The 17,811-nt window shown below is 41.0% G+C and overlaps 1 long non-coding RNA gene across 2 annotated transcripts in view; it reads right to left on the reverse strand.

The window, feature by feature from the left end:
- LOC121525097 overlaps positions 1-17,811 on the reverse strand; it is a 101,558-nt gene that overhangs the window by 33,914 nt on the left and 49,833 nt on the right. For both annotated transcript variants that reach the window (XR_005993193.1, XR_005993192.1), the window contains one exon: positions 216-297. This is a non-coding gene — a long non-coding RNA (uncharacterized LOC121525097). The remainder of the gene's footprint in view (positions 1-215; positions 298-17,811) is intronic.

The raw sequence follows: 17,811 nt of genomic DNA on the forward strand, positions 1-17,811 counted from the left end.
CCATCCAGCAGTTTTTATGTTCCATGTCGGTTTGAGCAGAGAAATAGCCGACTAGAAATTTGGAAATTATGACAAATCCTGATACATCGCAAAATAATTTTGATGCTTGAAGAAGGAGGAAGAGCAGAAGTGGAAAAACTGTTACAGTGACATTTCTGGATTATCATGTTTAACCTCCTGAGGCCTGAACTTTTGTTTGGAACGCAGCCACTTACTTTGGATCTGCTGAGCCTCGCCTTTGAACAGGAAGTAGTTTTTACTTCAGTGATGTCCTCAAGTCCCCTGAACGTCCTGTTTCTGCAGAAAATAGAGCACAGCAAGACTCGGTGTCAGCCACTGAGAGAGGAACTGGGGAGTCACTGTTCTTGTTATTTTGATGATGGACCATAAGGACTTACTAAGACCAAGCATGGAAGAATTTACACTTAAAGCTTGAATTACTTGGAAACAAATTCCCCCAGAATTGAACAGAAATTATCTAAAATTTCTGGGAAACTTCAAAAAAGTACTTTTTAAGGATTCCATTTCAAAGTTTCCCCAAAATTTCTGCAGATCTTGTCTGAATGTTTCAGCCAATCTTTATCCTTAAACCAAATATCTCAAATAAAAAATGTACTGAAACTTCCATGTAATTCCTGAAATGTTTCAAGCAAATTCTCTCTTTTTTCTAAATCAAATTCCCCATAATCATTAAAGTGAAAAACATCCAAACAAATTCCCTGAAATTTCCACAAAAGTCTGTAAATCTAGAGGTCATCCTCTCCTTAAATTCCCAATCAAATTCTCAGAAGCTTACGATTAATGTACGAAATTCCTCTGAAAACGCCAAAAATCACAAAGCTAACCCCCCAATGTTCAAATCAAATTCCCCAAAATATCCAAATACATTCCTGTTAAATTCATAAAAATGTCTGAATTTTTTTCAAACCAATTCTCAGAAACATCCAAACTAATTTTCCAAATTCCTGCAAATATGCCCAAAAAAGATTCAAAGCGAATTTCCTCCAAAACTCCCAGTAAAACTTTGCAAAATGCATGGAAATATTCCAAGAGTTTCCATGAAAATACTTCCAAAAATGTATAGCAAATCCCCCAAAATATCCAGATAAATGCCCCAAAATGTCCATGAAAATAGGCTGAAATATTTTTGGAATAAATTCCCCAAAACATCCAAACATATTTTCCAATTTCCGGTTAAAAATGCACAAAAAAATTAAATAAATAAAATAAATAAAAACTAAATAAAAAAAGAAATGTCCCCCCAAAACTTCAAGTGAAATTCTGCAAAATAGATGAACAAATCCTTACAGTTCTATGAAAATAACTAAAAATTTTAAAGCAAATCCCCCAAAATATCCAAATAAATTCCTCAAAATGTCCAAACACATTTCCAAACTTGCTGTCAAAATGCAAAATAAATAGATAAATAAATAAATAAAAATGCAAATAAATAAATAAATTAATTAATTAAATTAAAATAAAATAATAAATATAAATAAAATCAAAAAATCAAAACACATTTCCCCCAAAACCTCCAGTGAAACTCTGCAAAATACGTGGAAATATTCCTAGAGTTTCCATGAAAATGCTTCAAAAAATGTACAGCAAATCCCCCAAAATGTCTAAATAAATCCCCCAAAATTTCCTTGAACATTCTTAGTAATTCTTAGTAAATTTCCCCATTAAAACAAATAACTTAGGAAAGTCAGGAAGAAACACTCTCATATTTGCATGCAGGGACCCCGGAGGTAAAGGAAGCAGTCACTTTTTGTTTATTTGCTTCCATAATGCTACGTAAGGTTTAGCCCTCTTCTTTAGCATTGATTCTTTTCATTTTTATTATTTAAATCAGAACAGACTTAATACCAGTTAAAAATGAATTTATTTCTTTCAAGTTTAAAATGTATGAAAATGTGAAATGTCTCTGACTTCATAATTCTGATGGAATTATTGGGAACAGTGGGTGGTATCGACGCTGAAATGTCTCTTTTTTAGCAGTTTTATTTTACTTTAAAAGGATACTTCAACATTTTGGCAAATTCACCCATTGCCATAATCCCTATAGTCTTAGTAATAGGTCTGTTTCCTTTAGTTGTCGGTGAAAGCTGTTTCTAGATCTGGGGGGACCGTTAGACCAGCTGCATCGCGAACGCTATGTTAGCAGACGGTATTTTTTGCTTTCCCTCATCAAACTCATCAAATACACAATCCAACAACTCCAAAACGCTCTTGTGGATAAGTTGTGACCTGCCCATTCACCACGCTGTGAAATAATAACCTTTAATCATGAAACATTACGACACATGAAGCAAATACTCGGAACTATTTCTTGAGTAAACCACTGGGCGGAGTGACACAGTGCAGCAGCCATGTCTGGAGTGTAGTTCCGGCTTTGCATTTAGCTTTAAAACATCTCCGTCTCGTAATGTTCCATGATTATTTCATAGCGTGGTGAATGTGCAGGTCACAACTTGTCCATGAGAGCGTTTTGGAGTTGTTGGATTGTGTATTTGATGAGTTTGATGAGGGAAAGCAAAAATTCCATCCGCTAAAATAGCGTTTGCGGTGCAGCTGGTCTAACGGTCCCCCCAGATGTAGAAACAGCTTTCACCGACAACTAAAGGAAACAGACCTAATACTAAGACTATAGGGATTATGGCAATGGATGATGATGATTTGCCAAAATGTTGAAGTTTCCCTTTAAGTGTAAACACCATAAATGGTCACTTTGTTGATTTTCACCATAATAATGTCAAAAATATTTAAACTAGCAACAAAAGTTTTAGGAAGGTTGAGGTTAGGAATGGTTAGGAGCGGTCTTCTACGGAGCTTCACTCAGACTCTGATGAGCTGTGATGGAGGAGGCTGGGGTGGAGGAGGGTTGCAGCAGCCGAGCGCCCAGGAGAGGAGAACAGATTTTAAAACATGGTACGAGAGGTGATGGCACGCTCAGAAATTAAATGAGTAGATACCAGCTGATTACCAGAGCAGGAAGCAGAGCGAGGAAAGGGAGTGACTGTTAGAGAATGGAAGGATTCATGGAAATGAAAGTCTTCTTGCTTGAACTTCGACTAAACTTCATGAGTAGCACCACCAACACATCAACTCTGACTTCTCAGATTCAGTTTTATTCAAAATGAAAACTTTGCTCCAATCTTTTCCTGGCGATCCTCACAGCAATATTCTGACAGGACAGAGAGTTTTAGTGACCTGTGATCCACAGTGTTGGTGTATAAATTCTCCTTTTAGGCAGCGGTGTAGCAGTGAGTCAGAGATTTAATGCCGCTCTCTCTTTTTCTCTTCTGGCTTCCTCCACTGACATCCTCTCTCTGTCTTTGTCCTTGTCACAAAAGTCCGCACCAGGAATACCGATGGAATGGAGAGCATTTTGCCTTCAGGGCTTTCTGCCCAGAAGTCATTGTGTTCAGCAGTAGGCACTATTTAACTTGTGGAAATCGTACATGCCAAGTTACCCAGAGCAATAAAAGTCATTGGGCGTGTGGAGGAAGGTATAATGAGTGCCTTTTTTCCTCTGTTCAAAGCCAGTGTACCATCCATCGGCTTCTGAGGCAGCTGTTTGAGGTATTTGCTGAGTGAGGAGGCTGAAGTGTTGGGGATCAACGTCTCCTGGGACAAAACAAAGATCCTGGCATTTGGAGAAGCCTTGGATGCTTCCATCGAATCTGTGGATGGTGAGAGCGTGAAAGTTGTAGATCAGTCCACCTACCTACAGAGTAATCCATCAATCTGCTGACTGCAAGGCAGGGATCTGGAACTCATCCATGGGGCAATGGGTTCACTGGACACTTGGTCTTTGGTCCTCCTAGTTTTACTATACTCTCCTGAGGCCTGGATGTGGACTCATGGCCAGCGGTACGACTGGACTCCTTCGTGACAACTTCTCTTTGGTGCATCTTTGGGTATTGATCGTATGTCTAATGCTGATGAGGGGATGGGAAGGGTCAGCTGCTTCATACGGGAATGGCAGCTGTGCTTTTACAGGCACCTAGCCCAGGCCTGATCCAGCTCCAGGCCTGATCCAGGGTTTTCTGGGCAAGACAGAAAATGCTATGCCATACCGTTCTCAGTATCTGAGCATTCAAACAAAAGTCAGAGTTTTTCAGTCCTTGGTCCTCCTGATCCTGCGTTACTCTTTTGAGGCCTGGATGTTGACTGATGGCCAAAGGCGCTGACTTCCTTTCAGCACATTTTTTGCTATTATTGACTAGACTGTGAGTCTAATGCTGACGAGATCAGGAGAGCTAGGGTGGGCAGGATAATCTACCGCAGGATCAGGATCAGGATCAGGCCAAAATGGATGGGAAGTGACCAAAAAAATAAGTTAAAGGTGGCAAAAAATTGTCAAAAGTGGCAAAAATCTGAGAAAAGCTGGGAAAATTGGGCAACAATCAGATAAAAGGGTATGAGAATTGGCATTAACTGGGGACTGCCATGAAGCAAGAACATCCTCCGAGGGTCTGCCTGGGTCCTCCAGACTGCTTAGAAACACCCCCGGCATTGTTGAGGGGTCAGCTGGGAAGATACCTGCAAAGACAGAGCATGGGCCTGGTGCAGACTGGGATGATGTCCATAAGGAGGCCAGAGCCGTCCAGGACGGAGGCTGCCGTGGTGAAGTGCTGAGCCTGACCTGTTCTGTTTAAGGTAAAACAGTTACATGGTGTGGTTTTACATTCTTGGTAAGAATGACTGATAAAATTGGACCTCTTGCTAAGTCTACAGGCTCTGACCTTTAAAAACGACACTCTCTAAAATGCTCTGACATGCTGCGCTATTACACATTAGGTTTTTTGGATCTAATTCTTCAAGGTGTAAAAAAAAAAAGAGTCAGCTTTAAACCTGAGATGGCCTCGGGGCTTATGAGCGACTAATGAGCACAGTACTGCTTAGACTCCAGCCATTTCTATACCCCTGTAAAAGCCTCTGGGCCGTGTATGTTTGTGTATTTATGGGTGCATATATAATGTTTATATGTGAATGGTGTGTAACTAAGCATAACTGTGCTCCACCAAGCATGCAGTCCACTTCCTTTCACACTTAAGTGGCCACATGTAGTGATGACAGCTATGCTGCATGCAGCATTTTGCCCGGACAATATGCATGGTGTTTTTGCCAAGGGTCGGGCCCTAATATGTGTGCGTTCATGTGTCCTTGCACATGTGTGTGGGTTTGTATTACTAACAAGCTGTGGTGACAAAATGCGTGCCATCTGTGCACACGGGAGATTTCACACACTTGTTCGTCTTTGAGTTGTGCCAGTATTCTCATCAGGGACGCTGGCCAATCATCACAGGGAAGGAAAAGCAACAAGCTCCAGCCTGTTAGAGAGCCACATTTTCACACACTGATTTTCAATAATATAAGGTCTCCACATGGGGAGAGAGTGTTGTTTGTGCTGAGTATTTCTTTGTGTTAGTCTGTTATTGATTTTTCAGCCTCAAAATGTTCCATCAGCTTAACAATAGGTGTTTTTCTATGTTAGGAAATGTAGTTCCTTTTTGTTGGCAAGCAAGTTAAAAAATGGAATCACCGCCTTGTGTCGGCAGAACGGGTTTGTTTTCAGACGCTTCTTTCTGGATAGAGTAGAGCCAACTTTATTTAACAATCACATTTCAATCAACCAGGGCTGACTGAGGATCTCTGTGGAGTATAAAATCAAACATTTCTAAACAAGAATACAGTGCTGATAAAAAGTAATCCCCCCTGGATGTTTTACACTTATATTGATTTAATAAATCAATTATGTTCAACATAACTTGGCTTTTTGATGGAAAAAGAAAAAAAAAGCCTCTTTAATGTCAAAGTGAAAACAGATTTCTACAAAGAAATAGCAATGAAAAAAAAAAATGTGATGTGATATGAATGGTTAATCAGTATTCATGGCTACCATTACACCATGAAGACCAAAGAACACTCCAAGCAACTCAAAAGAAACGTTATTGAAAAGTATAAGTGAGGGGATGGATAAAAAAAACATTTCCAAGGCACTGAACTCTAACCCTAACCCCAGAGTTCAGATAAATCCATCATGAAGAAATGAAGGAATATGTCACATGTGTAAATCTGCCTAGATCAGACCGTCCTCACAAACTGAGTGAGCGTGCAAGAAGGAGACTAGTGAGAGAGGACACCAAGACACCTATGACTGCTCTGAAGGAGTTCCAAGCTTCAGCAGCTGAGATGGGAGACTCTACAACCCTGGGAAAGTAGTACAGAGAAAGCCACTGTTGAAGAAAACTCATTAAATCTTGACTAAAGTTCACCAGAAGGCACGTAGGAGACTCCATGGTCAAGTGGAAGAAAATTCTTTAGTCTGATGAGACCAAAATGGAGCTTTTAGGCCATGAGACAAGACACCAAACACTGCACATCACCACAAACACACCATCCCCACTGTGAAGCACAGTGGTGGCAGCATCATGCCGTGGGGATGCTTCTCAGCAGCCGGCCCTGGAAGGCTTGTAAAGTTAGAGGGTAAAATGAATACAGGAAGCTCCAGGAGGACACTCTTATTTACCCCCAACTTCCATACACAGCGTGCACGCCGCGGAACGCCGGCAAATCGGACTGCAGAGCACTTCACTTCCTCTCTCGTCTATCAGAGCATTTCCATAGCCGGCGCTCCAGACCAGCAGCGGTGTGCCTGGAGTGCCACTCTGCTCCACTTTGTTTCAGATACGCTGCAGGTCTATTTTCAGTGCCAGCAGCTGCCAAACCTCGTAAATTCAGTGTCGTTCAGAAAGCACCAACCATGGAAGTCACAAGCGTAGAACATCCGTTTCTTTCAAACACAATGCACGGACTCCCGATCGTAAATCATCACTTTATCAACATTACACCTCATCCTGCAGCGAGAGCAAAGGGTCACAGAGAGGTCAGTGGGTCACAGAGCTACAACGATGCCATTGACGGGGAAAAGTTAACTTTTTTGGGATAGTTAGCCAAAGAATTTCACATAAAACCACAGATCCTCTAAGCAAACATTAACCTTTTAACTTCCTAATGTACTCACTCAATGGAGGAAGCAACAATATCATGGACTTATACCTGAAAGGATGATAAATTAACCCCAAAAGGTAAAATAGTCCGCTGTTGACATACTATTCATGCGTGAACTCACAGTTCTCTCCTGCTGATCAGGACTGCACACCACAGCGCTGCGCTCCAGACTCACTTCCAGTGGGCGAGGTCGCCCTCCTTCAGTCGGAGCAAACCCCCGGCGCTTCGGTGGGCGCCATGCACGCTGTCTATGAAAATCTGAGGTTAGTCTGCAAGAGAACTGCAGCTTGGACGAAGACGTATTTTCCAGCAAGACAAACCAGCCGAAGCATACAGCGAAAGCTCCACTGAGATGGTTTAAAGGCGACAAGGGTAATGTTCAGACCCAGACCTCAATCCAATGGAGAATCTGTGGCTGGACTTGAAAAGGGCTGCTCAGACCTGACCCCTGGGCAACCTGACAGAGCTTGAGCAGTTTTGCTAAGAAGAATGGCGTAACAATGGAAGGCTGATGAAGACCTATTCACATAGACTCAATGTTATGATTGCACAGCAGTGGGGATGAGCCTACATGTGACCTACTGTGGTTAAAACAACCCAGCGCTCCATAATCAGTGGAGATAGTCATGGGTTTTTCTAAGAAACTGCCAGTCTGACTTGTAAATATCTACTGTGGAGTCTACCATCCCCCAGGATGGTAGACTCCACAGTAAGTTGGTGCTGATCAGGAAAGAAGAGCCGAGGACGTACATAAATGCTGTGGCAGCCTGGAGAAATGTAACCTGCCGTCCTCACCTCCTCCATCAGTCCGGTCTCTTCAGCCACTGCAAAGGGCAAGATCAGGCTGCAGCACATCATCCGCTCTACAGGGAGGGTGACTGGCAGCTATTTTCCATCTCTCCATGACTTGTACGACCCCGAGGCGTACAGGTAAAATTGTTGCTGACCCGTTCAACCCCGGACACGGACTCTATGAGATCCTTTCCTTCAGCAAGACGCTGCGGTCCATCAGGACTAAATCTAACGCTACAAGAGCAGATTCCTCCTCATGTTCAGTGCTACACCCCCATGCTTTCAGATGGTTTTAACTGGTTTTTAGGCATACTTTTGCATCAGTGTTCAAAAGTTCAATACATAAATTAAATGTGCATGCATCATTTATTAGGTAACCTGCAATTTAACTTTACCTGTGCATTAGATCATGTTCCTCCTTCTTCTATTGTTTATTGTTATTAAAATCATTAGCTCCTGCTGTCTCTAACGTGGCACTCTTGTAGCCCCACAGTCTCATTTCCCAGTGCTGTATAGAAATAAGCTTTTACTCTAAACTTGAGATTATAATCTCCAGTGACTTTGAATGAGTCTTTGTGGAAGTGTGATCAGCTGGAGTAGCTCGTATGTGCGGTGACTCATGGGTTCTGATTCAGTCCAGGCATTTCTCATCACCGCTTCCAGGTGATTTGACGGAAGACTGCTACAGAACAATGAATAATTCAGTGTCAGCTGTTCACCTGGAATGAAACCAAGGGACGGAAAATCAAAATGATGTGGCTGAATAAAATCAAAGAGTGAGAACAATCCCCCTTTCCTAACCCCAGCTGATCACAGAAAGTCACGTTTCTAAAATCACCACCTGCTTCTCATGAAGCGCTTCAAACTGAGCCGCGCAGATTTCTCACCTGTGGAGGGATTAATCCGCTCGGCTCATGATGGGGCCATTTGTGGGAAGCGAGAGTGCTGGGATCTTAACATCAATAATGTCCCAGTACCTGGTATAAGACTTGTGATTGTACTCCAATAGGCAGCCTGATAAATTTGCCTCTTATCAGCCTTTATCGACCAAAATAACTCCAGCCAAATTTAAAGGATATTATTCCTTTAACAAGCATTCACCCCTTTAATAGATCTTATAAATCAATCATTCATCAGTTTTTCAGAGTTTTTGATTCTACAGTCTTTTATTTAATTGACATTATTATAGAAATCTGTTTTTGGACATTAAAGAGGTTGTTGTAATTTTGGTTGGTCAAAAAAGTCTAATTATTTTGACTATGATTGATTTATAAAACCAATAAAAGGGTCAAACATCCAAGGGGTGAATACTTTTTTATAGAAGTTATAACAATTATTCTGAATGCAGCACAGGCTAGCTAAAAGTACTGTCAGCCAGTTAGCAGTGATGTTTAATAGGCATACACTACTACTGTTCCTACTTCTACTGAGCCTATACTAGTAGCATTATTGGTAATGACTGCTGCTGTAAGACAGAAGCTAACAGCAGCATTCTTCACTGGCTAGCCTAACTGGTGTGAAGCATCATAAAGTATAGATGGAGAGCTGTATTTTCTTAGCTAAAGGTAGGCTAATGTAAGCTAGCACACTGGTAGGGTAATAACTAGCTAGCATTGCTAACAGTAATGTTCTGGATTCCTGCCTTGTCCAGTAGGTGGCAGCGCATTTGTAAGCTTTGGAGGGATTAATGTGGACTTTGTTCGGGCGGTGCCAGGGCAGCTAGGAGAGCCTTCTGGGGTCCTTAATGTGTGCTCTGCTTTAGTTACCCCTGTTTCGGATCTGGACTTCAAAGACTGAACGGCATATGAGTGCATGAGGATCTGTAAGTTGCAAAGACGCTACCTGCATCACTTTGTCAGTTGATACGCACTGCATAACCTTGTAATGCATGTTCTGCGTTGATATGTTCTAGTGGAATTAGTACCTAGTAATCTATTATGTTCAGCGCTAATAATGCTAAGCTAAGATGCTAATATTCGTTGCTGGTCATTCATCTAAAGTTGCTGTGTCGTTACTCTGATGCTGGGGGTTCTTTTTCCACTGCTAGCATGATTTAGCATGCTAATGCTAAAGCTAATGCTAACATGCTAATGCTAGTAATGTATGCCAGTATGCTTAGTGGGCAAGTTATCAATGCTTGTGCATTGACTCATTGTTTATGTTGTGTTGTCGTTTACAGAAACCATTTGACTGTTGATTCAGCTATGATTAAAGATCAGCGGGAAAGTATCCCTGTTCTGTGTTTCTCTCTGACCGGAGTCCACGGCTGATGAAGAGCCAGCTTAAGATTGAACAGAAGTCTATACTATCGTACCTCACAGTCTCCAATAAGTATGCAACAAAGCTAATGGTAATGTAGGCTAACTGTCAGATATCATATTGCTTTTTGATGCAGTAAAGCTGTTTTTTTAGCTAAAGGTAGGCTAATGTAAGCTAGCAACATTAGCATTACTGTAATGTAATGCTAATGAAAGCTAGCAAACAAGTAGGATAATTACTAGCTAGCACTGCTAACAATAATATAACAAAGCTAATGGTAATGTAGGCTAACTGTCAGATACCGTATTGCTTTTTGATGCAATGAAGCTAGCTAATAGCATTGGCTATATAATAGAGTCATTTTGATTAGGCTTTGCTGTTTTAAAACTAAAATGTCCAATTTGACTCAAGATTTTCTCGATCTTTCCTTTCACTCCTTTTGCAAAGGTGTGCCATCATTGCTAACGTCACATCAACAGCTCTTAATAAAACAGAAGGCCTAAACAAGGTCCTTTGGAAATCACTGCCATCACTGCAGCTTTTACTGTCTTTTCTGATTCCTGATCGTTTGCAAACTCTCCAGATGTCTGTATCACAATTACTTCAACCCCGTTCGAGCCTGCTCAGAAACACCGCCTAGCTCTTGTCAAATATCTCTCTTTGGAAACTAATTCAGCCCCGTGTCCCTCTGTTTAACTCAGCTGCAGGAGTCCTGTCAGCCCGGCCTGATTACTCTGCTACACCTGACACCTCAAGTCAAGCAGCCAGAACTGCTCTAGACGTAGCACGATCGATACTCCTGTGCGTTTCGCCCCTTTTTGCACCATCAACACATAATTATGCACTCGACCTCTCCACCTCAATCGCGTGTGCAGTCTCTGACCTGCACTCTAAAGGTTGCAAACCCACACATAAGCGCCTCGAGCTGCTCTCTCTCTTCTCGTGTGGAACCGTAATCGTGCCGCTTGTCTCCGTCGCCGACTCCCCCGCCTTGTTTTCATCTCTCGCCGTCGCCGCCTCAGTCATCAAGAATGCAAATGGGGAGTGACAGAGCAATCGTAAATTCCATCACAGGGAGACAGAGTGAAGCTCGGCCAAGATCTGTGGGAGGCTGAGTGTTAGTGATTGAACTCTTTGGTGTCTGCGATTGTGTGTCATTTTGTGAGCGCGTTCTGTGATGTGTTATCCATAAATCCATACAAATTCAGCCGATAGATCTCTATCATGACAAACATAAATCTTTATACTGTTGCTATGATGCACAGTAAATCTAACTAACATACAGAACAATGCAGGTTATCTCCACCAGCAGACACTGACCCATGCTCTAATCCTTTCCCAATATAAAATCCCAGTTTAAATCCTGCTGATCCCTCTATGTGCATCTGTGCAAATGCATAAATTGGAGCATCCATTTGTACTTATATGCTGCGTTTTGAGATGATGCAGTTTCCAAACCACCGCAACATCAGCCTTATACACCCCTCCCTCCCTCTCTCTGCCCCCAGGTGCACTGAGGCAGAGAGCAGAATGGAGCCGAGCCGTGTGCGGTGACAGTGACATCCATCGCATGCAATGAATAATCAATGAACACCATCTGGTGCATACAACAGGGGAGCGCAGCACCAATCGTTTACTTCAGGATGGCATCTCTCTTCTCCATCCCACACTGTCTCTCGCTTTCTCACCCTCCTTCTCTCTCTCCCTTTTCCCACACATATTACCACGGCACAGCTCCTGTCTCTCATCTTCCTCTCCTCAGTCTACATCTCTATGCCCTGATCCGTCCCTCTCACCCCCACCGTCTCTCCCCTGGTGCTCCTCAGTGGCCTCTGTGACAGGCCAGTCATGGTTTCCCTCATTCTAATTCAGCCGTACAATCCCCATGCAGCTAATAAGGTGACCTGTTGCCCTTTAAAGGACATCCACTTTTATGATTTAGAGTAAGTGAATAGCTTATTAAAGTGGTCTGAAAGTGCTGTAAAAGTATTCCAATTATGTAATCTAAAGGACACTTAGTTTAGGAATATAATCTTATACAGAATTTACAAAGGTCTGACTACATGAGTGATCTCTCTATCCTCGAGTCCTCTTTTCCCCATATTTTACAGCCTTTAAAGCTGTAAGTATTACACAATATGCTGGTGGAACAAGCCTCCAGTCATCCAATAGAATTCTTCATTTGCATTGAAAGCTTTCTGACCTCAGACTTCTGCAACACCTCTTTCTACTTTCTGGAAAAGTCTATAACTCCTCTCTGGCTCGGCACTCCATTAAGCCGTCTGTATTTCATCAGGAACGGCTGCCTTGACTTGGCGTCAGCGATCTTAAATCCTGTCCGCTCACTCTTTGTGGAAGGCTCTATCAATCTTAAAATCTCCAGGCAGAACTTCGAAATCTGGCATTCATGCCCACATCCTCAAACTCACGATTATCTTCAGACCAGATCAGATTTACTCTGAAAGAGACACAGTCTGCATCTATCACACCAATGAAAACAATGATTTTTGATTGATTGCAAAGTTACGCTGCCTATTTAAAGACTTTAACTATTAGCAGCCTTTTATTGATTTTATAAATCAATCATGGTTAATATAATTTGGCTTTTATTTACCAAACAAAGTTATTTAAATCAAATAAAAATATATAATGTAAGTGAAAAAACTGCAGAATAATTTACCCCATTAAAGTGACTGACCTAGATTACCAGAGGTCCAGCCAATGGGTGCTAGTGGTCTCACAGTCAGTGAAATGATGATCACCTGAGTGCAGTGAATGCACCTCAAGTGATTTTAGTATAAAGACACCTGTGCCTGGAAGGTCCAGTCACTGGTTGATCAGTATTCCTGGCTACCATTACACCATGAAGACAAAAGAACACTCCAAGCAACTCAGAAAAAAGGTTATCGAAAAATGTAGGTAGGGTGGTGGATAGAAAGAAATGTCCAAGGCACTGAACATCCTGTGGAGTTCAGTTAATTCATGATCAAGAAATGGAAGAAATATGGCTCCTGTGTGAATCTGACTAGATCAGGGATGTCAGACTCAATCACAGCAGGGTCCGAATTCTGAATTTGGGTCTAACTGGAGGGCACCACAGGTAACAAAAATTTCCAATAAACTGTCAAACTCATCTCCACAGGTAACAAATTATTGAGAAAAAATAAAACATTGAGGATAAATGATTTTAAGATTTAAAAAAAATGTCAAAAGTTCAATCATGATCTTTAACCGTTAAAGTGCTAAATATATCATATATATATATATACATATATCTATATCTATCTATATATATCTATATATATATGTCAAAATATGAGATAAAATTAAAAATAATGAGTTATAAAGGTCCAATGAAAAAAATGAAAAATGTAAGATTTTGAATAGAAAGGTTAATATTTGGGATGAAAATTCAAAGTTAGGAGTTGAAAATATCAATATGTAAGACAAAATTCAATTTCATGAGTGTAAAACATCAAAATATGACTTAAAAATCAAAATGATTATCAAAATGGTCTAAATATGAGATAGAAATTAAAAATTAGGATTTGAAAAGGGCAAAATATGGTATAAAAAGTTAAAACCAAAACTTGAAGTCATAATTTTGAGAAATAAAAACACAAATTTCTTAATCAAATTATTTTAACTCTTTACTCTTTCTAATTCTTCTGACTTAACAGGGATATTTTTAATCATCAAGGTTAAGTTTACAGTGTTATACTGGAGGAAATCTGCAGACCTCAGACTGGTGGACCAGTTATAATAAAAATATAATATGATCCGGTGGGCCGGGTATAACTGTGCCACAGGCCAGATTTGGGCCCCGGGCCTTGAGTTTAACACCCCTGATCTAGATCATCTTGAAGAAAACTCATTAAATCTCAGCTGGAGTTCACCAGAAGGCATGTGGGAGACAGTTCTTTGGTCTGATGAGACCTAAATGGAGCTTCATGACCAGATAAGACTTCATCTTTGCACTACAAATGCATCATCCCCACTGTGAAGCAGAGTGGTGGCAGCATCATGCTGTGGGGATGCTTCTCAGCATCTATTCCTGGAAGGCGTGTTAAGGTAGAGGGTGAAATGAATGCAGTAAAGTATAGGAATATCCTGGAGTCACTTATTTTACATTACATTAAAAATGTTTTCACTTTGACATTAAAAAGTTTTTTTTGCCCATTTTTGTAAAAAAAAAAATTTAAAAAAGCCTAAGTATTTCATCCATAAACAGCTTTAAGTCAGTAAAGGGATAAAACATCCAAGGTGGTTCAATAATTTTTAAAGGCACTGTTTTTCCTCTAAAAACATAATGGGACTTGCCGATGACTCACTGATCACTTCATTAGGCATACCTGTTCATCAATGCAATCGGCCAATCACATCACAGCAACCATTTCAACCACGTCGGCGTGGTCAGGATGATCTGCTGAAGTCCAAACTGATCATCAGAATGTGGAAGAAGCTGATTGAAGTGACGTTGATCATGCCGTGGTTGCTCTGGCGGGCTTCATTGTTGTTTATGTTGCAGCAGAAATCAAGACTCAGACCAGTCCATGTTTTTCCAGTCTTGTACTGCTGACGTGGGTAATATAGCTTCAGTGTTTCTGTTCCTAGCCAACAGGAGTGCAGTGGCCCTCAGCTGCTGTAGCCCACTGTCTTTAATGAGTGGGTATTTGAGTTATTGTTGCCTCTCTGTCAGCTTAAACCAATCTAGCTATTCTCCTGTGACCTCTACCATCAAAAAGGCTTTCTGGCCCAGAGAACTGCCGCTCACTGAATATTTTCTCTTTTTTGGACTATTTTATGTAAACCCTCGAGATAGTTGTGGGTGGAAATCTTAGTAGATGAGTGTTTCTGAAATACTCGCAGCAGCCAATCTGGCCCCAACGTCCAAATGAGTCTGAAAAGTGATCTTTGAGTTTACACGCAATAGTTTTAAACTTATTCACTAAATATATTCCTCACTTAGAAAAGCTGCAACACAGCATATTAATCAGATTTACTTATGTCCAATTACTAAGCCACCCCCTTAGATTTAATTTTGCATTGCATTTAAGTAGTTTGAAGTGGTGATAGTAATAATACAGGGACTATCATTGCACAGTATGTTAAATCTGTTGCAGGTTTGTGCTGCACACTGCTAACATTCTGGGATCACCTGCAGCACTAAGATAGAAGGCCACTTTTAACACTTTTCTCCCCTGTTATGAGAAACTATCCATGAAGCTAAACGTGAGTCTACTGTTAAATAAAAACACCATATGGAGCGGCATTTTTCAGTAACAGAGTCCTCAGTTCAAAACAATATGCAAGCCATAGAGAGTGGTGGGCTGAGCAGGGGGTCTGGTCTCTACCCGACACCAAACAGAACTCATGAGTACGCCGCTGCTGTTGTAGTCTAACTTCTTGTGCATGGCTATCGACAGGGACTATACTGCCAGTTTACATGGCAATAAAAACAGTGGGACTTTCAAACAAAAAACCCACAGCAAAAGGTTGCTATTTTCAGATGAAATCATTGCCTAAATGTGTTCTAATGCACTGGTTCTCAACATAGGGGTTTGGGCCCCCTTGGGGGTTGCAAGACACTTAGAGGGTGTCGCCAGATGCCTTAAAAATTAAGAATATTTTTACTTATTTTTTCCCACCTAAATTTGTCACTATTATTTGCCACTTCTAAACAATTTCTGCAATATTTGGACCCATTTTTGCCACTTGACACCAATTTTGCAAAATTCTAACCCATTTTCATCACTTTCCCCACCAATTTTAAAACAATTTTGCCACTCTACACCCATTTTTGCCAATTTGAAACCCTTTCAACCACTTTTTTCTGCCTGTTTTTGCCACTTCTAAACCAGTGTTTGCTACTTTCTGCCTATTGTAGCCTCTGTTGACCCATTATTGCCACGATTAACCCCTTTTTACCACTTTTTACACCCCGTTCCCCCATTTTAACCACATTTCACTATTTTTATGTCTATTTTTGTCAGTTTAACTGACTCAGTTAATCCATTTTTACCTGTTTTACCACTTTTAAATCCCACTGCACCAAATTTTCTGTATATTTTGCTACTTTAATCAATTTTTTGCCACTTCTAACACATTTCTGCTACCTTTAAACTCCAAATTCATCACCTTTTTTATTGCCATTTTTAACCAATTTAAATTCTGTTCTTCAGAAAAGGGAAGAACAGGGCTTTATACTACAGCACACATAACTAAAAATGATATTTATTGGTTTGATAAGAGTGTTTATTATTCAGGTTAAATATTAAACATGGATATCACAGCCTAACTTTACAATGGACCCTGATTTGCTGACTCCATGGGCCCCCAGTTTGACTGGATCCCAGAAAGATCTCCCTTTTATCCACCTTATGGACAGCTTTGTCTGCACACAGCCATGAATATCAAGAATAGTCATGTGCAACCACCTTCAAGAGCAGTGGGGGATCCCAGTCTCTAACACCTTTATTTTGGGGGTTATAGGCTGAAAAGGTTGAGAATCCCTTCTCACATACCAAATCCAGAACTAAAACATCCTCTTTACGTAGTGGCAGGTTTCAACACTGTACATATCAACTCTTAAAAGCAGAATTCCATAACCTGACCCCTTTGAAATTACTATAAGATGAATAAAAATCCATGATGCAAACAATAAGCAAAAAAATCTGAAACTTCAATAATCTGAACATTTGGATTGGTTAGGCCATAGGTTAGGGTTAGGTAATAAGGCTGGTGATTTAATCGTAGAAGTACATAAACCAGAGAGAGTATGTCCTTTCTGGACGTGTTTGAATGGAAGCAGCTGATTCAGCACCACGGACAGCGCAAACTAGTGAAAGCAGCCTTATCCTCCTGACCCTGCGTGCACATATGACATTTGTATATTAGATTCTGCTGCAACAGAGCAATGACTTATGCTACAACAGAGCAATGACTTCAGCTACAACAGAGCAATGACTTCAGCTACAACAGAGCAATGACTTCAGCTACAACAGAGCAATGACTTCAGCTACAACAGAGCAATGACTTCAGCTACAACAGAGCAATGACTTATGCTACAACAGAGCAATGACTTTAGCTGCAACAGAGCAATGACTTTAGCTGCAACAGAGCAATGACTTCAGCTACAACAGAGCAATGACTTCAGCTGCAACAGAGCAATGACTTATGCTACAACAGAGCAATGACTTTAGCTGCAACAGAGCAATGACTTCAGCTACAACAGAGCAATGACTTCAGCTACAACAGAGCAATGACTTCAGCTACAACAGAGCAATGACTTCAGCTACAACAGAGCAATGACTTCAGCTACAACAGAGCAATGACTTCAGCTACAACAGAGCAATGACTTCAGCTACAACAGAGCAAGTAACTTCTCATTTCTTAAACAATGGATTTTTTCCTCCCTAATGGCACGGGCATATTCCAAGATGACAATGCCAGGGTTCGTCAGACTCAAATTGTGAAAGAGTGGTTCAGGGAGCATGAGACATCATTTTCACACATGGATTGGCCACCACAGAGTCCAGACCTTAACCCCATTGAGAATCTTTGGGATGTGCTGGAGAAGGCTTTGCGCAGTGGTCAGACTCTCCCATCATCAATATTAAAATTAATGCACAACACTGGATGGAAATAAATCTTGTGACATTGCAGAAGCTTATCGAAACAATGCCACAGTGAATGCGTGCTGTGATCAAAGCTAAAGATGGTCAAACGAAATATTAGAGTGTA

Source organism: Cheilinus undulatus, linkage group 17 (genome assembly GCF_018320785.1).
Source record: "Cheilinus undulatus linkage group 17, ASM1832078v1, whole genome shotgun sequence".
In the NCBI taxonomy this organism is placed as follows: domain Eukaryota; kingdom Metazoa; phylum Chordata; class Actinopteri; order Labriformes; family Labridae; genus Cheilinus; species Cheilinus undulatus.